Source organism: Pseudochaenichthys georgianus, chromosome 8, assembly GCF_902827115.2.
Source record: "Pseudochaenichthys georgianus chromosome 8, fPseGeo1.2, whole genome shotgun sequence".
NCBI classification, from domain to species: domain Eukaryota; kingdom Metazoa; phylum Chordata; class Actinopteri; order Perciformes; family Channichthyidae; genus Pseudochaenichthys; species Pseudochaenichthys georgianus.
Window position 1 is genome coordinate 12,608,442 of NC_047510.2, and position 24,240 is coordinate 12,632,681.

Sequence of the window (24,240 nt, forward strand, 5' to 3'; positions counted from 1 at the left end):
ATGCTGATTGAGGAAACAGGGAAAACTGCTGCACACAGGTTGTTCTCACATATGATGTCAACATAAAATGCATTTATGGTTAATAGAAAAGTGCTTGTTTCATAAGATGTGGGTACTTATATATACCAGCATGGCACAGTGTGACATACAGTGCTTTACCAATATTACGTTTTTTTCGTTTTTAAAGTACACTGTAAATCGAACATGTTACAACTGCTTTTGAGCAGCTCTCTCACTGACAACAATACCCACACCTGCTTGTATCTCATGTTACTTCATTGTATTATAGATGATGTCTGTTCATTTTCCCTGTTTAATTATTCAATTCAGTCAAACGAGGCGATTACATTAATCTTCATATTGCAGGAAGTAATAACCAACATGTCCATCTGTCGTCATTTATCTAAATTGAATTCAACTTGGCTGTATTTTACATATTTGGTAAAGTATTCTCGAAATGAAAAGCAAAAGCAGGCTTCTCTCAGCCAAGAGTTTGCTGAGTCATGACATTGCTGTCTTAGTATCTTGCAGAGTAGAGGTGGAGTGTTGTGCTGTGATTTATTGAGTGGGCCTGCTGCAGAGGGAAGCAGGGGGAATAAAGTGCTCTCACCTGGAAAGCCAAGCCCACTGTGATTAGGAGAGATTTTCCGAGGCTTCGCTGCTCACATTAATGTAAAAAGATCCAATGAGGTCTGAATGATTCCATATTCATGAGAGGATGGATGAACAGTCGCAGGAATCGTGTACGCAGAGCCACATTGATTCTTAACAATTATCCACGTTTAATATGTGAATGAGCACGAAGGAGTGTGCAGGACGTGAGAGCTCTGGCCACTTTCTCTACATAATGAACACATAGGGACCGTGTGCAGGGTCTGCATATTCAGTGAAGTGGCTGGGAGGTGTCCCCGTGTACCGCTCGAACACACTCTCAGTGTGAGGGCACTCTGCACACTGTGGCTTCCCTGGTTTGTGGTTAACAGGTTTCCGTGTTAACATATGTACGCTGCAGCTCCATAGACCCACCCTCCCTCTACGCTGCGCACGCTGAGCTTCTTGATTCAAACGGGGCGAGATAACTTGTGCCATTGTTCATGTTCTCCATCTTCTGCTTGGATGTTTTCTTTACATAACTCAGGCTCAGAGTCACACAGTGAGGATTTCAATCTGGTTTATGGATAATAATAAACTTGAACGCAGGGATTTTTACAGCACTCAGCCAACTTGACAAGCTCTGCAAACACCTCTAAGGCCTTAAAGCTCACCGGGGATGCAGCAAATCCAGGCTTTTACATCTCAAAGTCCTCCAAGTCTCCTCTGATCTCATCAATTAAACTGCAAGCTCCCCCTTATGGAAGGCTTATACCATGTGTCCTTTAAAGCCTGCCTTTAATGCTATTCACATAACCTGACGGGGACTCGGACAATCTCTGCAAACTGATATGAGTGGATCTATTCAAATGTTATAGATACAATTTAGAACCAAGTTTAACCCTTCAAGGGTTTCAGTATCCTGGGGGATACAGTCATTTGACAGGCTCTGTCATTGTGTAATATTGGTGTATATTGGTGACACATGGGTGCAATAGGGGCCACGCTCCTCTTCTTTACATCCCCCGCACACGTCTCCGAACAATGGGAGACCGAGCCTTCTGCTCATTCGCCCCGCGCCTCTGGAACTCCCTCCCAGATCAGCTGAGATCTGCCCCTTCCACCGAGGTCTTCAAAACCGGCCTTAAGACCCTCTTCTTTCGGCAGGCCTTCGAATAAACTTTGAGCACGGTACACCTGGAGTACTGCCATTTTTATCGCTATCTCCGACTTTTATTTTTGTACTCTGTTTTATATTTTATTTTTTGATTTCTTATTATTATTACAATTATTTGTCTTTTATTATCTCAAAGCGTATCAGTATCCCTTGTTGTGAAGCACTTCGAGATTTGTCTTGGCAGATGAGAAGCGCTATATAAATTAAATATATTATTATTATTATTATTAATAACAGTGTTATATAGATGTAATAATAGTGTAACATGAGTATTATAATAATGGTGTAACATGGGTGTATTCATGTGTAATATGGGTGTAATAACAGTGTAATATGGATGTAATACGGTAGTAATAGGGGTGTAATAACAGTGTAATATAGATGTAATATAGGTCTTAGATGGGTGTCATATGGGTCTAATAACAGTGCGATGTAACATGGGTTAAATAAGGTAGTAATAATGGTGTAACATGGGTGTAATACCGTTGTCATATGGGTAATGTAGAAAATAGCAATCAATACATTTTTCAAAAGTATTTATGTGATGACAAATAAATAGTTTGCACATTTTTATTCAGGGTAAGATGTTGATTTTACAATGATGACATCAATTAGGCAGGTGATCAAATCCCCATAGTGAACCATGGGATGCTTCATGGAGCTCCTTTGCATGCCTCAGAATCACAGTTTGAATTCAGGGCTCAAGATGGCACTGATGACAGGACTCATTTTAAATGAATGCCGGAGCTGTTGGTGAGATTCTTTGCTCAGCTGTAGGTCTTTATTTAATGGCGGCAGTAGAGCTGGAGATATTCTCCTGCCGCTCCTTGATATGATCTTAATTTGGAATTTTAGAGAAAGAGCCGCTGGACAGCAGCAACACAGCAACGTCAATGTTTGATTGCACCACATGTCTTCGAAGATGCCTTAGATGTGCGCTTATGAGAATATCAGAAAACACGCATCATAAAAGCAAACTGCGCAGTACATGCACACTCCAAATGTTATGTTTATAGATACTGAACAGGAGTAGTGCAGAAAAGGAACACAGTGTGTGCTTACATGACTTCATGCCTCTCCTTGAAAGTGCACAATGTAGCATGCATCCTTTCTTTTCCTGAAAAGAGCCTCTGTGTATTAGTGTGTTCTCGGCACGCACATGAACCTACAGTAACTGTTCTTCTCAGTCATTCCCAGAATACCAGCACACAATGCTCCCTTCAGTCGCTCCTGCCCTGGAGAGAATCTGCTAAAAGCAATAAAGGCAGTGGAGTAAGACCACGTGGAGCCCCTGTTATTCTTGTCATCCTTATCATTCCACTCCACTTATTACAGATAATAACAAATGACTGCCTGTGTCACTCAAGAGATCTGACCAAGAAGAAAAGCCATTATGGCCATTCACAAGAAGTTCCTGATGAACAATCCTGGAGTGCAAAAACGGACATGGGACTACATTAGTGTCTTTCTCGCGCGCGTGTGTGTGTGTGTGTGTGTGTGTGTGTGTGTGTGTGTGTGTGTGTGTGTGTGTGTGTGTGTGTGTGTGTGTGTGTGTGTGTGTGTGTGTGTGTGTGTGTGTGTGTGTGTGTGTGTGTGTGTGTGTGTGTGTGTGTGTGTGTGTGTGTGTGTGTGTGTGTGTGTGTGTGTGTGTGTGACCACTATAGTTACTATTCATGGCTATTCAGAGCCTGCCTGGAAGCAAACAAAACAAGGCACCACTGTACAAATGCCAGACATTAAATGAGTGAGTCCCCAGGCAAAACACAACAGCCCCAGAGTTTGTGCCAACTTAATGGCTTCCCTGCCTCTGCACCCCGAGGTGCTACCCGTTCACAGAGCATGGAAATGGGCCGAACAAAAGAGTGTGAATGCACCTCAGAAATGAAGTGTCAACAGCAGGCTTTCCTTTAATGTGGCAGGGGTTAAGTGCAAAGCGTGTATGCGTTGAAACAACATAAAAGGCATCCCACATGTGCAAGTGTCAGGTTCTTAAATAGAATATTAGATAACATACTAAATGAATGTACTGTATTATACACTTTGAGTATGATGGAAAACATAGCATCAACAAATCTTAAATTCCACAAGTCCAGGTTAAATACAGACTGAGTTGCCAAATAAATGTAATATAACTTCAAAGTGAGTTGTTGTCAATCTCCATCTGCAAAAGTTAGTTTTCTTTTACATTTGAGGATCTTAAAGGCTCTACATTTTAACCTGCACACCGGTTAAGGTTGTGAAGTATACGAAAAACACATGTGCTCCCAAAAAACTATTAAGTATTTATTAATCCCTCGTGGGGAAATTGTTTCTCTGCATTTGACCCATCATAGTGTTAGGAGCAGTGTGCTGCCATTTTGAACGGCGCCCGGGGAACAGTGTAGGGAACGGTGCCTTGCTCAGGGACACCTCGGTAGCACTTGGTCTTGCCGGGACTTGAACTGGTGACCTTCCAGCTGCCAAGCCAACTCCCTATCGACTTCGCCAACACCGCTATGTTTAAGAAAACATAGCTCCTTTTCCAATTCATTATTACAAAGTGACTGGATAAGAAAATAACTATAATTTACAAAAAGGTTCTTTAGTTATTTACAGATGAAGTTTAGGATCTGTAGAAAAACATCTAGGGGAGGATGGGAATGCAGAAAAGGGAGAGAGTATACTGTCATTTTTATTTTTGAAAGGGAAGGTATTTAAAAAATGTTGGGAAAGTTAAAGGGGCCCTGCTAGTTTGCTTTTTGGGGCTTCCCTTTCCTGTATTGCTATATGTTTGTGTGCATGTAAATGGTCTGCAAAGGCTAAAATCCCAAATCTCCAGAGGGAGTTTCTCTCCCACATACTCCCCGCCCTTCCTGAAACACCTCTATTGGACTCCTTTGTTTAGTTCCCTAACATAGTGACATCATTATGTAACACCAGCGCCTCTGTTGGCTCACGCTCCAACATATAGTACACAATATATCTAAGCGGTAACCGCTGGCCAGCTAACCAATCAGAGCAGACTGGGCTCTGGTTTCAGGCAGAGGGTGAAAAGAGGTTCTGCAGCACAGGCACTATGAGACAAATTAAGAGCTTTTTGAACATTAAAGCATGAGTAGAGGCACGAAATACAAATATGAACCTGACATTTTGCATAACAGGGCCCCTAAATCCATGTTTTGATTTTATTTCATATTTTCTATAATTGTTATATGAAAAACAGACCAGATTGTAGGATTAAAAAGATGGTTTCCCTGTGTTTTAGTGCACATCAGGTGGGGTGAGAAGATATAATAATAATAATTATTATAGCGCTTTTCCAGATGCTCAAAGCGCTTTACAACTACACATATTTTTTATACATGCAATGGTCACCACTGTGGACAATACCCACAGGAGCAAGTTCAGGTGAAGTGTCTTGCCCAAGGACACAACGGCTTTACAGACGCAGCAGCGGCGGGTTTCACCCTTGATCTGATGATCATTGCACAGCGCACTGCGCCACACCGTCCATCTTCACGCCTCGAAGTACACATTGATATTATACATGTACTGTGGACAATACCCACACGAGGAAATCCGGGTGAAGTGTCTTGCCCAAGGACACAACGGCCTGACGCAGTTTCGGCAGGAGCGGGTTTCGAACTGGAGTTCCCCAGCACCCCCCTTGATCTGATGATCAGATGCACAGACCACTGCGCCACCCGTCCCCGTGATGTCTGTGAAAGAGCCCTTCAGCACAGAGCTGTCACCTTTTTCACACCATTTTCTTATATTTCCCATACATATATTATCTTTATATATCGGGGTATTGCCGTTTCCCTCTAAGTAAAGAAAGTACACAGTGAGTATATGATTGTTAGGTGCATTATCGGCAGAATTGGACAGAATTGTTTGTTCACAAACAAATCTCGTAAGACCATTAAACCTCTGTAACGTGCCATTGAACTGAATATTTCATCTATTTTAATTCATTTTAGATGAGGCAGCATGTAAAATGTAACCGGTGATGTATGATATTTTAATATTTATTTACATGACAGAGTGGCAGTTTCTTGCATAAGCTTTTTTCTTTTTATTACAAGCAACCGTCAGTTGAACAAAAATGTTCCATGTTTAATGTGTTAGCTTCTAATTATAGTGCAGTCATGTTTTTACTTTAGCAGCCTGGTCTACAAGCAGCCATGTTGCATTTTTCTGTAGAGCCATGACAACATCATTATGTGTGCTCTAGAAAACATGCCATGCTGCTTAAATATTGGATGAGTGAAGGAATAGCACACTAGCTTCTCACTTTCATGAAGCTATCAGGAAAGCCATTCTGTCTCCAAATGTGTTTTTTACTGTATATCTATTTTTGGCAAGGCAATTTTCAAGTTTCCTGCATGCATACACATACACAAGGCCAAGAGTGTAAATGGAAGTGTCCTGATGTGTGTGTTTGAGTGTGTGTTGATCTGCTTAAGGCTTGTTTTTTGTGGGTTCAACAGACAGCACATTCTCTGTTATTCTCCATTGGGGAAACTAGCTGCGCTGCTCTCCACTTCCATACCTTTAGGCTTCACTGAGACTCAGTCACTCAGATGTAAAACCACATCTTGAGTATTAGCAAATAAAATGTAGATTTAATAACTTAAACCTTCTGTTCAGTAATTATACTGATTATATCCCAAAACAAGCCCAGTAAGTGATTCATTTCATTTTGTCACAGAGAAACTGCATTTGATGTCATTCATTAATGTTGGTAATTATGATTCTTCATCATAGTGGACCTTTAAAAGAGCAGCAGTACTTTCTGGTCCGCTGCCTGTGACTGTACAGTATGATACAAATATCGGTTGCGCTTTTCTACACCCTCCTCCACCACAGCTGCTGAGATTTAATTTCCTGCAAAGTGAGGCACTGCTTGATTGGCAGTTCAGGATCAGTGAAGCACAACACAGTAAATACTCACCACCTCAAATGGGTCATCATGTCAAAATCTAAAATGGTTTTATTCGATACAAGTTTCTGTGACTAAAACTGTGCCAGGCAAGGAGGAACAGTTATTGAAAAGCAACACTTCTGTCATGTCTTAACGCGGTCACACTTAGATTTATTTCTGTCATTTGGCCGCCTGCTAGCGGAAGTAAATACATTATACCGGATAATATTACTCTGTCAGCGTATTGACAGCTTTGCAACCTGATTTTATTATCATGAAAGACAGAGATAGCAAATTAAATTAAATGACATGTTTTGACATTAATGTATGGCATGTTCTCCATGTACATGCATTTATACAACCAATGTGATTGATGCTTCCTTTTCTTATTACATGGCGAAAATGTACTTGAACTTGACTTGAAACGAGAGCTGTCAAATCATTATGTAAACAATTTCACAATTGCATCCAGTACATTTAAAAACGTTTTCTTTTCTAGATAAGTTTCCTCAAAGCTGAGCTTAACATTTTTGATGTTTTACTTTCCTTTAAATAATTTGACTGTGTGGGTGCTCCTCCTTTAAGGATAACATGCAAATGTACACAAGAGCTTAAGGGGCTAATTTGAGTACAAATATCAGAGACTTTGAGATCTAATGGGTATGGTGGACCAATAGAAAATGTATCATGTTAAAATGTCAAATATTTCACGGTTTCAGCTAAAATAAATTGACAATCTGCTGTTTTTCCCTTGAATGTCATTATAGTCGATAGTTGGTCAGACTAGTCAAGACATCTAAAATGGTTATGGGCAATTTTCTCTGCTTTCTGATGGTTAGAAACATCCTTCACCGATAATGAAAATTATTTTTTAGTTGCAGCCCCATAAAAGTTCATAAAATGTCAAGTCAATCACATATTGTCCTAACAATTAAAGCTATAATAATTATGTTGCAGACATTGTGCAATGCTGTTCGTGATCATCAATTGTATCAAACAGAAAATGAAGGAACAGTGTTGTTTTGTTATGACCGGCCCGTTGGCCACAACAGAAAAACCAGGAGTGACGCTGAAAGTTTCCAATAATCTCCGCACTTTATTCGGCAACACCAAAAACAGCAGAGGGTGGACGAGGGGAAAGGATCGCGGTGAATGGGCGGTAACTCCGGGCAGCTGGGCTTAAGTAGCACCTCCGGCCAGGTGTCCCCGATCACGCTGATTGGACCTGCAACAACATTCACACCCTCACAGGCCCCAGGCTCTGGGGCCGTCACAGCCCCCCCCCCCCCATAAAGTCAGGGTCCCCAACAGAACCCTGGCACCCAAATCAACCACTTTACCAAAAACATAGTGCCCACCACATTGAGAGAAAACAACAGGACACAAAAGTGTGTTTCTTCACTAGTAAACGTAATATTAATTTAGAAAATCTCACTTTTTATCTTTGCTTAACATGTAGGGGCCTTTTACCCTGCAAAGCACTTACTGTAAGCACACTTATCTCTTCAATTAAGAAGGGGGCACAACAACAAACAGGGTCTGCCTTTTGTTACACAGAGAGAAGAGGAGGGCACACATTGACCTGGGGTCACTTCTTTTCTGAATATTTTACTGCTTTCTTTATTCAAATGATTGCAGATGACCAGACCTGAATAGCAAATCTAAACTCCGCCTCTTAACTGTATACATTGGATTTTATTTTCTAAAACCTCCACTTAGGATAGTCATAGCACTGATCAAAAATAATTTAAGTGAAACATCCTTTATGCATTTCTAAATATTGCTACACTGTGCTACACGCCAGTCATCTCCTAGTAAGTTGACACGAGCCAGAATAAATTGGCAGTGATTTAAATTCTAAGGAATTGCTCAAGCTGTGGATCCCAGCAAGTTATTTTTGTCTTCACATCCATGTGCGCTGCTCTGCACGTCAGCAGCTGGGCAGAATCCGTCACATCGGTGCCAGTGCTCAACCTTTCAATGCTCCGGGTCAGCATCCTGGAGATCTGCCAGAAAGTCCAGCTCCTCAAGACCATATGGGGTCTGTTTCTCCTCAGCACCTCCACTATTCCCTCCTGCACCCCAGCTCCTCCAGGGCTGCAACCTGACCCAACCTCGAGTACACATGCCCTGTGTACAGCAACACGAACGAAGCCTGTTTCTGTTCAGATAGAGGAGCATGCTGGAAGGATACTTCTTCCCATCTCTCCATGAAACAGTCAATATTCCCAGAAAAGGGATATTAAACATTCACTGTATATTAGTAATAGTGTGTCAGATTTCTACAGAATAAGGTTTTATATACATAATTGTAGTAAAACTATTTTGTTTTATTCACATCACAACAATGGTCTGCCTCTGTGACCTATACATAGTTGCTTCTGCAGTCAAGCAGCATCTTATTTTTCATTATCAACATGTTCCTGTAAATGTATAATAGGACACATTGAACTCAAGAATTAAATGATATAGGAACAAATTCACTGTTTTATTAACCTTTGATCTCTAGCAAGGTTTTCTTATTGTTGGGTGAGAGTGGATAAGAGCTCTTAAGCTCTTAAGAAATCTTCTTTTGACAATTTGTTCTTCCAACGTAAGGAAATTATAATGATTGGATTACATTTCTGGGCAACAGATTTTGTATTTAGGACTTTAAAATGCTGTGGTTCTGCTTGGATAACGTACTTTTTGATGCATCTGAATGTTCTTGTTATAATTAAATACACATCTCCAATGTACTCTATGACTAAGTGGGATTCAACATTTTGCACACCTGGGTAGGAGCGGATTTGGATGATTAAGAAATGTTGGGGCATCTTAAATTAAATCGTATTTTCTCTGACAGAAAGTTATTTAAGATAATGATAAGTAAGGCCCATTGTTTATCTTTTACCTCAAGCTTCTACTGTACATGCCAACTTCATTGTTTGTGTCAACATGGTCTGATGCAGAACTCATTCTTTCTTTCACTTAAAATTACTAGATTTTGTTATTGTAAAGATCTAATGGAGCAGTGTGTGAATGTGTTTTGAGCTGATTCTTGATTCTTGAGCAACCTGTCTGTTGAAGCCTGGAGGGGAAATAAATGTTCTCATTGGTTAAAGATGGCAGGCAGGGGCAGCTGCAGGACTGACCCTGCCAAGGACAGAGAGCTTCCCATGCCTGCTCAATGCAATAAATGGGTCATTGAACAGCTAAATGGAGTCATTATGATGAGTCATTAAAAGAATACTGCTGAAGTCTCCCAAACTGGCCTTTTCTCTTGGTTCCGCTGCTTTTTGTGTTTTCACAGGCCTTTGCTGAAAGGCAGCTGCCTTGGGCCACTTAAACTATCACCCCTTTCACTGGGATGCAAATAGCAGCCTTATCAGCTAATTGAATTGCATTATCTATTGTACTCTCATTTAGTGAAAATCTAGCCATTTCACAGTTTTCCATTAATGATTGTTGGAGATTGAATTTTGCCGGTGCTTTCCATCTGATATGGCATGTCATACACTCTGAATCACAAGGGATGAGAGCACGGAATTGTTTCATTAGGGCAAGACGAGTCATACAGTATGAATACTGAGTGTGCATTAATCTGGACTCGTAGCGTCCGTACATAGGTCGGAGAATTGCAGCTTTGCTTTGTTGCATATTGTAGGGACTGGGTAAACATTATCATTCAAGTAAGAACAAAAACATGTTTAAAAGATGAGGAAGTTGTTCTATTTCCCTTATTGTAGTGAATACCAAACATCTATCTCTGGGCCACAAAGCTTCATTTCCTCTATTGTTTTAACGTCCAATAAAAATGCATGAAGACGTGCCGGTGGACATTCCCTGCGGGCTGTGTGTGCAGCACATTCTCCTTCACTTTACAGGGAGTCATTAAGATGATAGGGGGGGACTGATGTTTGATTAATTAGTAAAACTAACTTTGGCAGGACCGGACACTGAAACAAAGGCTTTCATTAGCTTCTGCTTGCCAGATAAGGTTAATGAGGTGGTTCTGATTCTTGAAAAAGAAATGAGAGGAAAAAAGAACGAGCACACTGCTGAATTCATTTCGGAGACGGCAATGCCAAAAGAAGGTTATCTTCTGAAGAAGCAGCTTTTTATTACATGCACCGTTACGACCGACCTCCAAGTATTGGATCCAACATGTCGGCTTACATACCTGCATGTTAATGAATGTATTAAGTTCATGTCAACATGCAAGCTCCATTTACTCCTACCATGCCGTTTAAAAACAATTAAAATCTTAATAGAGGATGACATTCATAGATTTCTCTGTCATTTCTTTTTTCTTCAGAGTTCAGCAAGAGAAATCAGTGAACATCTGCATTGCTCGAGGACACCAGGGATGCTTTCTCACACCGAGGACTTCAACCTAGATACCAGGGGTAAGTGCGTATTCTGCTTGTATCTTGAGTCAACTGCAGCGTAGCATGAGCAAACGCCCTGTAAGAGGATCACAGAGAATCCAGCGCTAATCCACATGGTCACTACACATGACAAGTAGGTGCCAAAGATATGTTACTTAAAGGACATGTCACCCTGAGAGCGTACCGTCTCAATAACACTCTGCGTTCAGGTGTGCATGCTTCTACCACTGCTTTTCCATTTAAATAAGCACATAAGTACTGGAAGCCATAATGTTTATTATATAATTAAGAAGGTAGAGTCTTTTCACAGACTCAATACAACATATAAATCAAAGGTCAATACATTTCTATTTTTTGTTATAGTTTAATATGAATGACCCAACTACAACCACCTCATCAGGAATGACTTCATTCTTATAAACCTCCAATCTGTCTTTTAAATGATTTATTTACTAGCTAAACTTTAAACGTTTCACACATTTTAAACCACTAGTTGTATTAGTTCATCACCACCCGTTACTCAAAAAATAAGTAATAAATAAAATGTTGAAGCTTTCATATACTACCCAACAAGTGATCTCTTTAAATGCCTTTATAAAGGTAAGCAGTTTTTCCTTTTGCTTTGTTCTGTCCCATTATTTTCCAACAAGCAAGCGAGTACTCTCATTGGCTGGTGTGTGTAGTGATAGAAAGCGTATACGCATGCTAAACAATTAGTGCTAATAAAGAGAATTGTGAATTGTTACTGACTCACTTTCTTGGCATTCATTTAGATAACCTGCACCCATTCTCCAATATGTGACTCACTAGGTACACAGCTAGTCTGCCACGTAAAGCAGAGCAGATGGGGAGTGCCCTAAGGCTTTATTAAAGCCCGTCAGCCCAAATCGAGTTTGTTCTAAATTTATCACTATCTGCTTGCCATTTAATTAATTGTTGAAGGAGGAGGAAAACTAAAGTGAACTGTAAGCTAAGGATATCATAAGAACCGATACCTCAACGTTCTGAAAACTTGAGAGTAGGCCTACTTGTTCTAACAGCTTCCGAGAACAATATCTTTCAAAACGGCAAGAGGAAAGCTAGTAAACATTAGCTGTTAGCACACGGTGGCTAGCACAGTCCTGCTTGGCTAAATAACAGTTAATGGAGGTTCCAGTAACATTCTGGTGCATTCAAGCTCTATTCAGTTCAAATGAGAATATGTGAAGTGTCAATACACTTTTTGACTGTGGCATCAAGTTGTGAATCTAGAATCAAGGAATTTGATTACTTTTGGTATCAACAACTAGATCTCTGGTATTATGACATACCTATTTTAAGTTTGAAAAATTCATTCCTACAACCCTCCATTTGCTTAATGGATTTAAATTAAATGAATAGCAGGTAAGTCCCTCTTGTCCTACTTAACTGCTTACATTCTAACTGTAACAATGCTAACACAACGTTTTAAGCTGAGCCAGCCATGTTCACAAGGACAGCATTTCCTTGCATATGGCATTAAGCTTTATATTACAAGAAATGCATCACCAACTTTGTTTTTGTATGAAATTAGCAAACCAAGCTCATGTGGCTTTTCGTGTAGTCATAAAGCGTTTTATTTGCCACTTGCTAATACTTGACTCATACAGTAACAGTGCCCAACAAAATATGAAACTATACTAAACACGGCGATGCAATCTCAAAACAGAAACGCCCCCAGAAAGATAATTACGATCATGCTGTGCAAACAAAGCTATGGAGAAATAAAGAAGTGGTTTTCAGTGTGTCGCATCGTCATTTAAATCAGCTTGCAACAAGCAATGTATAAAATCTTCCAGAAAGCACATAAAAGGATATTAAGTCTGCTGCTTTAGTCTCATCACTCACCAAATAAATCCTGTTTATTGTATTTTTATTCAGTTATTTTCCGTTTACAAAATGTTCAGTTTATATATTTCAAATGGTAGCAGCCATTTATTGTATTTGTATTTAAACTAAGAAGATGAGAGACAATGTGTTTGTGTATGTATTCTTGTCAATCAAATGAAGAAAGACATGTTTGGAGCGATGTCAAAAAGAAAATCTTTATTTGGACACATCAAGTATGTGTGCTCCATCAATAATATGATGTAATCCTTGCTGTGTTTCAAGTACAGCCAAAAGGGATTGTTGGTATGTCAAGCTGTCTAGAATTATTTCTGCTTCACCAATTCTTAGCGTATAAATATAAAACGTATGCATATGAGCACAACAAGCCTTTTATTTATTGCAGTCCTAAAACAAGTTTGGCAGCACATGAAAGAGGAGGGGCTAGGTTTTACACCACTGTCATTAAAACGAAAGATGCACAGTAGTGCTGCAGCTGGTGAAAGTTAGTGATGAGTCTGAGAGCCCAGAGCTGTAGAGGGACCACACAACTCCCAGTTTAATTATTTTATTTAAAGAAAAAGTGTCCAGACCGATATTCTTTAAGGGGACCCATAATTCCTAGTTTGCCTCCAGATATATGTGCTTTTACTTCAATGATTTATACAGGGTGTGAAGTGTGTGCTACAGCGGGAAAGAACCTGCGTTTCTCAATGCCTCCATCTTACATCTTTCTGTGAAGCTTTTTTCAGCTTGATAAATGCCATCTGTTTGTGATGAGGTGTGTGATTTCAGCATTAATGCCCCTAAAATGTGCGAAATAAGCCTACCTGTTTCACAAAATTATTACAAACAAGGAACAATAAAAAAATGTATCCAGAAAGTCAGAAATCAGCAGATATACAGTAAATCATAAAAAATGTTGTAGTGTCAGTATTGCTGTTAAAGGGCCCTAAACTATTCAAACAAACATAAATAGTGGAGCTGCCCACTACATTTCATCTGAGTAACGCTGTTCTGTGACGAAGTAAAGAGGGAACAGTTTATATCATCAAGTCAGATTCTAAAACACATCGTAAGCACACTGGTCTATGACTAATATGAGAGGCATTCAAGGGGTTATGACAGTTACAGAGATATATGACGTTATTATATTATAGCCCACAGAAGTGGATGTTACACTAATGGGAGGATATCACTCGACAACAACCTGCACAACAACACCCGCTGCTGTTCTGTCGAGATTGACATTAAAAATGACAACATCTTAAAAAACTTCTCAGTGAATTGGCAAGCCATGTTGATGCTGAAAATGATTTTCCCATGAATTATCTTACATTTTAAAACTAATTTCACTATCTTAGTCAATTCAGTCTGGAGCATTTGTAAATTGCATACATACTTACTTTTATATTATTATAAGAAAAGAAAATGTGTGAACACCACAAACTCTAACATCTCAAATCAAATGTAATTGGCAAATAAGCGTAAGCCCGTTTTCAGTCACAGCAATATAAAGCAATATGGACACACACATTTTTATTTTTAAGTAAACTAATGCAAAGTCTCTTCAAGGGAAACATTTCTACCAGTTCGCTTTGTATACCGTCATATCTCACAACCCTAGTGGGACAGGATAAAACTGTCCATAAAAGTGGTTCTGCAAGACACCCAATGTTGTATGTTAAACAAACTATACTGTATGCCTCTAAGTTTTCCAGTTTGACCCATACAATCAGTAGAACAGCTGCCATGGGATTTAGAATATCACAGTAATTTATCACTGTGATATTCATCTTCCGGTAGCTTTATTCCTACCAAGCTCCACGGTGTCAGCTGCTTCATCAATCTGGATTCCTAATTGATGGCACTAGAGAAGAGTTATTTGAATGGATTACCGTAAAGAGCATCGTGGATTAGCCTGAGAGAGACACGGATCCCGAGGGAGCCATTGGTCACATAAGTGATTATAAAACATCCGTTTGGTAGGCAATTATTGGGTTCCTTCCTCATCAAAGACTTTTAACCCTTCCTCTGCGCTCTCTAAACGCATTGATTCCACTAAAGCTTGTTGTACCTCACGTTGGCTGCAGAGGTGTTTGTTGGGGCCCAAGCAGAAGTGATCAATGCACTGAGGATGGAAAAACAACTGGTTGTAAATAACGTATTGGTTTATGTAGGTGTCTTAATGACTTAGATACTAAGACGTCATCCTGGTACCACATGGTGACTATATACAACCAACCTGTCGTTTAAAACAAATCAATGCAACATATTACACCATCAATGGCAGCACAATCCATATTTAGAGGGCTAAATGGCTGCTTTACACTTCTTGATGCACGATTCATGTGATTTTTGTTTTCAAAAAGCCCTTTATTTTTCTCATACTGCCTGTGTTGCAGCATCTCTTTTAAACCTCTGTCTGAAACCAGAGCCCAGTCTGCTTGTATTGGTTATCTGGCCGGCTCTGTTGGCTGTGTAATGGGTTGGAGTGTTAGCCAATCGGAGCATGAGTGTTACGCTACGTCCACACGGTTCCAATTCAATTCAATTCATTACATTTATTATAGCGCTTTTCCAGAGCTCAAAGCGCTTTACAGATACACATTACACACATATCAGACATATCAGACATGTAACGGTCATGTACTGTGGACAATACCCACAGGAGCAAATGCAGGTGAAGTGTCTTGCCCAAGGACACAACGGCCTGACGCAGTGGCGGCGAACTGGTGTTCCCCAACGCCCCCTTGATCTGATGATCAACGCACAGCCCGCTGCGCCACTCCGCCCCATGCTTCAACGGAGACGCTTCCCATTCACTTTGAATGCGGTGACGTCAAGCTTTGCCGAATATATATATAATAATATTCAATAAATAACTTGTCCCACAAGTCAAGGTGAAAGATCAATAACTTGTATTAGGTACAGGTTCAAATAAAAATAAAATTATAGCCCACAACGTCTCTAAAGGCTAAAATGTAACTTTAATTGACATAAAGAATCCATACAGCAAGTTAACACAGGGTTAGTTCTCATCATGTAATCTCATTAAATGTATTCCAATCCCATACGGTGTTAAAAATGACTTTTTAACACCATATGGGATTGGAATACATTTAACACTAAGAAAGGCAATCATGGAGAAAATGAATGAACGTCTTAGAGGGCTACACAGATTTGACAGACAGCTGTCAACCCTTCATTACTGTCTCCCTAATGATATTTTTCCAAATCACTGATGAACTGCTGTGCCACTGTTTTTCTCATCATGACAGGGGACTTTTCTCAAATCATGACACCTCAATTCTTCCCTCTTATTACATGCCAGACCTTAGAAGCAATTAAAGAATGAAACGCCATGTTTAATACATGTTCTGTATAAAACACAGATGTAGGCATGTGCTGAAATCTGCATGGTGAGAACATTTTTTATTGTATAACTTTTTTTCAATAAAATATTAAAGTCTCCCAGTCCGTGACTTTTCCTGAAAGTGTGTTATGTGTTACACTGTGAGCCTCTCCGCTCACACAGTGTTCAAATAGGGACGGAAAGAGCAGGTCGGTTTATCACAGGCGTTTATTAGCTCCAAACAAAGTATACACCGGTCTCCAACGTTGCCCGTGTGGGAACCTTCACAGGTCCTTTGGCGACCTTCCAGGATCCCTAACCACATACCCCCACCGCCCGACTCAGGCCGGGATCCCGCCGGCCGCAAGCTGACCCCCCCCCCCCCCCCTCCGCTGAGCGAGAGAGGAAATCAGCCACGACCATCCGGTTACCCGGACCTGTGGATCACCTTGAAGTTGAAAGGATGTAACGCCAGATACCACCTAGTGATCCAAGCGTTGGCATCCTTCATGCGGTGGAGCCACTGGAGCGGGGCATGGTCCGACCAGAGGGTGAAAGGGTGCCCAGGAGGTAGTACCGCACTGCGCCGACCGCCCACCGTATGGCGAGGCACTCCGTTTCCACCGTACTGTAGTTCACCTCCCTCTGGGCGAGCTTACGGCTAATGTACAGTACGGGGCGTTCGACCCCCTCTACTTGCTGGGACAAAACGGCCCCCACCCCACTGTTCGAGGCGTCGGTCTGCAACACAAAAGGGAGAGAGAAGTCAGGAGAATACAGAAGCGGCTTACCACAGAGGGCTTTTTTAACCCTCTCAAACGCCAGCTGACACCGCTCCGTCCACTGGACCGGATCTGAAGCACCCTTTCGGGTCAGGTCGGTCAGGGGACTGGTCAGCTCCGAAAAGGACGGGATGAACCGCCTGTAGTAGCCGGCCAGCCCCATGAACCTCCTGACCTCTTTTTTCGTCTTGGGCGCCAGACAGGCTGAAATGGCGTTTGTTTTCTCTACCTGTGGCCACACCTGCCCGCCGCCCAAGTGGTAACCCAGATACCGTACCTTCCTCCGTCCAACAGCACACTTCTTCGGGTTGGCCGTGAGCCCCGCCTGCCTCAGGGACTCGAGCACTGCCCCCACCTGCTGCATATGCTGCTCCCATGTCTCACTGTGAATGATGACATCATCCAAGTAAGCAGCAGCATATGCAGAGTGGGGACGCAGCACCCGGTCCATCAGCCGCTGGAAGGTGGCTGGAGCTCCGAACAACCCGAAAGGAAGTGTGATGAATTGGTATAAACCATACGGAGTGGAGAAGGCCGTTTTTTACTTACGTACCAGCACGACGGGGCAACACCAGTCACTGGTGGACTCTTCTATCACTCCCATTTCTAGCATAGCCTGAAGCTCCGCCTGAACAATTTTCCTCTTGTGTTCAGGCAGCCGATAGGGCCGTGAACGAATGGCCACGCCCGGGGGCGTTTCTATGCGGTGGTGTATGAGAGAGGTGCGCCCTGGCAGCGAAGAGAACACGTCGGCAAACTGCCTTTGCAACGAAGCAACGTCTGCTCTCTGGCCCGGTGAGAGATTGTCTCCACAACAGACCGGGGCTAATTTGTTGCTTTTAATGATCTCTGGTCCGAACTCATCTCTCTCAATCACCGTGGTGGCCAGAGAAACAGACGCCACCTCCCTCCATGCTTTCAGGAGGTTAAGGTGGTACATCTGTGTTGCTCCTCCCCTGTCAGAACGCACCACCTCATAATCTACGTCCCCCACTCGTCGTGTGACCACGAAGGGTCCTTGCCACTTGGCGAGTAGTTTAGAGCTAGAGGATGGGAGTAATACAAGCACTTTATCTCCCGGTGAAAATTGTCTCAGTTTCGACCCTCTGTTGTACAGGCGCTGCTGACGTTCCTGAGCCTGGAGCAAATTCTCCCGTGATATCTGCCCCAGTGAGTGGAGTTTTGCTCGCAGGTCCATAACGTACTGTATTTCGTTTTTACTGGTGCTTGGACCCTCCTCCCAGTTTTCCTTAACTAGGTCCAAAACACCCCGGGGCTTCCTACCAAATAACAGCTCAAAGGGAGAAAATCCCGTGGAGGACTGGGGCACCTCCCGCACTGCAAACAACAGAGGATCTAGCCATTTATCCCAATTACGACTATCTTCGTGAACGAACTTACGAACCATGTTCTTTAGTGTTTTGTTAAACCGTTCCACCAGGCCGTCGGTCTGCGGATGGTAAACACTAGTCCGTATTGAATGGACGCCCAGTAGTTCATACAGCTCGCGTAGTGTGCGTGACATAAACTGTGTGCCCTGGTCAGTCAGGATCTCTTTCGGGATCCCGACTCGGGAGATAATGTGAAACACTGCCTGCGCGACGCTCTTTGCAGAGATATTACGCAGCGGCACTGCTTCAGGATATCGCGTTGCATAATCCACTAGGACTAGTACAAAGCGGTATCCCCGGGCCCGATGAGGTCCATACCAACTCTCTCAAAAGGCACCTCAATCAATGGTAACGGGCGCAAAGGCGCTCTGGGGATGGCCGGCGGATTAACCAGCTGACATTCACGGCAAGATGCACACCACCGCTTCACATCTGCGCGAATGCCCGGCCAATAAAATCGGGCCATTATCCGGTGTAGTGATTTGTCGTACCCTAGGTGACCTGACATGGGCTTATAATGAGCCGCCTGGTAAACCATTTCCCGACGGCTTTTTGGTACCAACAACTGGGTATTTATCTCTCCTGTCTGTGTGTCCCGGCTTACACGATACAGCCTGTCCCTAACCACCGTAAAGTGTAGGTGAGTGAGTGCTGCGTTTGGGTGTAGCTGGGAGCCATCAATACTCACCACCTGGCCGAAGGCGTGCTGAAGGGTCTCGTCCCTCGACTGTTCGAGGGGGAAATCCTCCACGGGAAACACCAGCGGATCCAGAGGGACCTCCGCGGCCACCTCCGTGTCAGTTTCCCCTTCTACGTCGTCAGCCGCCTCCGCCTCTCCACTAAACACAGCACACAACTCACATTTCCCTGCCGTCCGTGAACGTACCCCCATGGCCCCCGCTAGCTTAGCAAACCCCGGCCAATTCGGCGAGTGCTAACTCCAGCCCTGACTCTATGCTTTTTCCCCTTAAAAGACATTTCCAGCGTCACCTCCGGGTACTGGTGAATATCCCCATGCACACACCTCACCTTCACCCACGATGCTTCAATCAATCCCCCAGGCCGAACCAAGCGCTGATGGATCATCGTCTGATTACAGCCCGTGTCCATCAGAGCCTGGTGTGTACCCCCCTGTATACATACCGGTATACGGTACGTCCCTTCCAAATCGGGGGAGGCAACTGGCGGTCCCGCAACCTGAACCAGCTGTCCGACCTCCATGAGAGGACACTCCCGTCGGAAGTGGCCGGGCTGTCCGCACCGCCAGCAATCCTGCCCTGAAGTCTGAGGAACCCCCCGTGTGGTGCCGGACGACCAGAAGCATAGGCCGGACCCTGGGGAGAGATAAAAACAGGAGGGTAAGGTAGGGCTTGGGGGGAAAGTGTCGGGGCTGCGGGGTTGGGGCCGTGTGGTGGTGGGGAGAGAAAGGCAGCTGCTCCAGGAAACCTCCTCCTCGGGGCTGGGACGGGTCGGCCCGCTGAAACGGCTGGTGGTCGGGGCTCCTCTTTCATGATCCACCGGGGAAGCGAGAGACAGCTGCTTCCAGGTTGGCGGGGCGATGGCACTGGACCCAATTCGCCGTCGAAGATGGCAGGCCGGCGATTAACTGCTCCAGCGCCACCTGCCCGACGACTTCCTCAGCGGAGCGCACCCCCGGCTGGAGCCAGCGGCTCGCTGCATCCAGGAGCCGCTGCGCGTAGGAGAAGGGCCGTTCGGCGTCCTCGAAAGGTAGGGCCCGGAACCGGCAGTGATGTCCTTCTGGCGTGCTGCCAAGCCGGTCCAGGATGGCCTTCCTCAGATGCCGGTACACATGCCGAGAGGCTGCTGGCAGGCTGTGGGCGGCTAGCTCAAGTTGACCGTCTTTCTTGAAAAATCCGAAGTGTTGCCAAATGTTTGATTTGTAGGTGGTATTTTTCGGTGCGCTATGTTTCTCTTTCTCCTCGACTTCCATGTGTGTTGATAACTGAGACTCTCGGCTTCCGTAGTGGCGAAGCAAAGATCAAAGATCGTCTCTGCTGAGTGCTGACAGGATGAGAGGATATTATATGAATGAATCGTTTTTTACCGATGCAAAGACGCTACAATCGATGCATCGCGAGTTCAACCCAAACTGTAGCCGATGTGCACTCTCTCAACCGGTGCACTCGCATCTTGAACGTTTATGCTGGTGCACCGATGTGAATCGGTGAATCTTAACATCCCTACTATCCAGTGTTTCCCCTACCATTGTCTTGGAGGGGCGCTGCCAAATTCAATGTGTTTTTTTAAAATATATATATAGCACCAAATTGCAAATAATCTATAAATTCTGTCACTTTTCACATTGAACATGTGCTCTTTTATTAAATAAACTAAACGCTTTCATTTGAAGTTGTGAGTTTAGTGTTTTTGACCCTAAGAAACACTGATGCATTAATCAATAACAATAATCCACAGCTCCTCTCTCTGCTCCAGAGGATTTAAAAAATATATATCCCAATGCCATAAAAATGCATCAGTGACGTGGTTGAAATCGTTGCATTTGCGCACCAACATTGAGAGAGAGAGAGAGAGAGAGAAAGAGAGAGAGAGAGAGAGAGAGAGAGAGAGAGAGAGAGAGAGAGAGAGAGAGAGAGAGAGAGAGAGAGAGAGCGAGAGAAAGATATTTGCGAGTTGCATATTAACTGAGGGCCGGCCCGTAGCACTGGCGTTATAGATGTTCGCCTAGGGCGCCAGATCTGTGGAGGCGCTGTGCTGACAGCTCTGGGGGGAAAAAAACCATTTTTAACCGTTGGCGCTCATCCTAATTTTCGGCCTTGATGTAACAATATTCATAATTAAGTAAATGTAACACCCTTTTCATCCCGGCTACACTTTTCATTTGCCCTGTACGATGGGCGCTGTAAGTGATGAAAATAGGGGATGTTGGCTTATTTGGCGCCCGCACCTCACAGCCAAAATGCGAGTGAGTGTGGGAGAGAGGGAGGGTTGTTAGGGCTGTTGTTATTAGAATCTGGTGCTAGCGAAGATGTTTCGACAATAATGTGGAAGGAGAGTCCTCTCCAGTCAGACTGAGAGGCTGATACTACAGCTCAGTGAGGTAAGGACTCTGAGTGTTTAGATAGTTCACTTTCGTCTAAATTCAAACGGTTTGGTCACAATTTATGTAAACACACATTTCCAAGGCACTCCTTTATAATTATTGGGATAAAACAGGTTTGAAATCATTCCAATGTATACTATAGGACAGTAACCAAAAATATCCTTTAAAACTGGAGAGATAAAAAAAAATGCATAAATAAATAAATGTTAAGGTAAATATGAATGAACAACACAAATAAAATAAGTTTCATTTGTTATTGGCTATGGTAGGTTATTGGTTATGTTCACTTATTTGATTACATCCACTTGTCGAAGATGACACAACAGAGACTTTCGACCCAAACCCAGCTGTTGACTTGTGGATGAAAGCAGCTAATCGCAGACTCAACCAGAGAGAAAGTAGTAGGCCTACATCATCAGCTACCATGTCTGAGAGAGAGGAAGACAGTGAGGAGAACAGTCAGGAGGGTAGTGATGACAGCTTGTAGGATTACTGGTCGTGCTAATGTTGTCTTGTGTTCACCTCTGCATGTGTGTTCTGTGTTCACCTCTGCACGTGTGTTCAGTGCCGTGTGTCTGGCAAATAAAGTCAAGACCCCCTCAAAAGTTACGGTTTATTTCATTTTAAGGATGAGCACCAAGCAACATCTCCAGGTGCTCCTTTGAGAACCAGGGCAAAAAAGTGATGTGCACCCCTGACTATAGTAACGCAGTGTAGGCGGAGCCGTGACGTCATCTTCAATGAGAGCCCCAGAAAAACAACACAGCCGTTAGCTCTTAGCACTCAGCTCTTCACAGAAACTAGACAAAAGTTAAACAAGTACAAACCACAGAGACTGCCTGTGTCATGGCGAATACAGTCGCTGGTTTATTTATGTCTGTAGGCCGTTGTTGTGAGTGTGGACAGTCGGAGCATATATAACGTTAGCTTAGCCAAGCTCCATTTAGAAAACACGCATTTTAAAAGGGTTTTTCGCCTGCCGTCTGTCTGCAGACTTGTCAAAGCATTAATTCATGGTTTTTACTAACCGGTATCAGTATGTTGTTACTTCGGCATCATTTTGAAACGTGTATTACAATTATATCACGGTCAAATATGTTCATCTTGTTGTAGTTGTAGCCCCCTTGCCAGCGATTCTCTCTCTAGTTTAGCATACTCAGCCCGACTCAGCCTGGTTGTTCCTGGCCCTAGAACCACGATTTTATGGGGCCAGAAAAACTGTGAATTAGGACCCGCTAGCCGGTACTAGGCCAAGTGGAAACGCAACCAAAAACGGGCCCCGCATGGCTCGGCACGCTTAAAGCGAGCTACCCGCTGCAGTGGAAACGCGTCATAAAAAGGATCTCTGCAGGCCATGCACCTTTAAGAAGGATCTCTGCAGGCCATGCACCTTTAAGAAGGATCTGTGCAGGCCATGCACCTTTAAGAAGGATCTCTTACCATCTGCTTTTCTATCACCTTTTCAAATCCTGTCTCTTTGACATTTACCATTTTATTTCTTATGAAAGACAGATCCCAATAAGCCTTATTTAAGCCTGTAAACTAGATTTCATAAAGATTGTTAATAAAACAAAACATTGTGATGAAAATGCATTTGATGAGCATGTCTAGGTAAATGTTATGCGAGTACCAGTTTATTTGAAGGTCCTAAAACGTATGTGAAACCGTTTCAGGTATATAATCTTCCTATGGAACATTGAATCATCTTTAGTGATGTTTTAAAGACGTTTTCTTTGGTCTCAAAGATAACAAGATTGCAGGAGATAAGATGCCCAAATGAGAAAACCGTCACAGCATCATTTTGTCACAGTAAAGCATTTGCAGGTTCTCATTCTATTACCTTTTAATCTGTCTGCCTCACGTCCTCCGTTACAATCTTATTTCACACATCACTTTAATGACAGTATAAAAGTCATTATCTATCATTTCCATCATATCCCGCTATGTTGGGGTATTTCTATTTATCTGAAGTGACCTGATCATTTAAGGATAGCCTCATGTGTTTCTCATCAGCGCTATGCTTCTTTATTATCTTTGAGAAAGATATCACTACAGCTGAAAATTGGACCTCAGATGGATTATAGATTAGTGTCAGCGTCTGACTGTCCAACCTGGGCAGTAACCATTCAGGACTTTGGCAAATAATTTCTCAACCAGGATGTTTTTTAAAACCAAGTTGAAAGTGTAATAAATCTGCTTGATGAAAACCGTTTACTATACAGGAGGAGTGATGTGAGTAAATTAGTCAATAATGCTGTCTAAGTTGCATTTATATATATATACGTCAGAGATCAGTTGTCTCCAACTGTGAGCAATCAAAATGCATGAGTATCCAAGCTTCCACAGCAGTTGCATTTACTTAATGATTCACCTTCAGCGAGTGAGAGGGAATGAAGCGATTAAATCAACAGATGTGAGACTTGTATCCTGATACCTGAATGCACACAGCTGTGGGTGGATCATGAATAAAGACCACTGACTTCCATGCACAGTGACATCATTTCTACAAGGGCATGGTGACTGGGTCTAACAATATGCATACTAACATAGCTGCTGCTTTAGCAAAAGAAAAGCTGATTTTAATTATTATTTATTATTATTTATTTATATATCTTTGTATGTAATGTAGCCATTTATTGTCTTGCTTATAATAATGATAATAGTCATTTGTAAATATCATTTTAGAGCACACCTTTGAAATCGAGAATCGGGCTCGATATATGGTTAAATTAAAATCAGTAGGC

General features: G+C 42.8%; 1 protein-coding gene across 1 annotated transcript in view; it reads left to right on the forward strand.

The window, feature by feature from the left end:
* elfn1a (extracellular leucine-rich repeat and fibronectin type III domain containing 1a) overlaps positions 1–24,240 on the forward strand; it is a 92,365-nt gene that overhangs the window by 36,443 nt on the left and 31,682 nt on the right. The window contains exon 2 of the mRNA XM_034088412.2: positions 10,969–11,059. The gene's annotated coding sequence lies outside the window, so the exon portion shown is untranslated. The remainder of the gene's footprint in view (positions 1–10,968; positions 11,060–24,240) is intronic.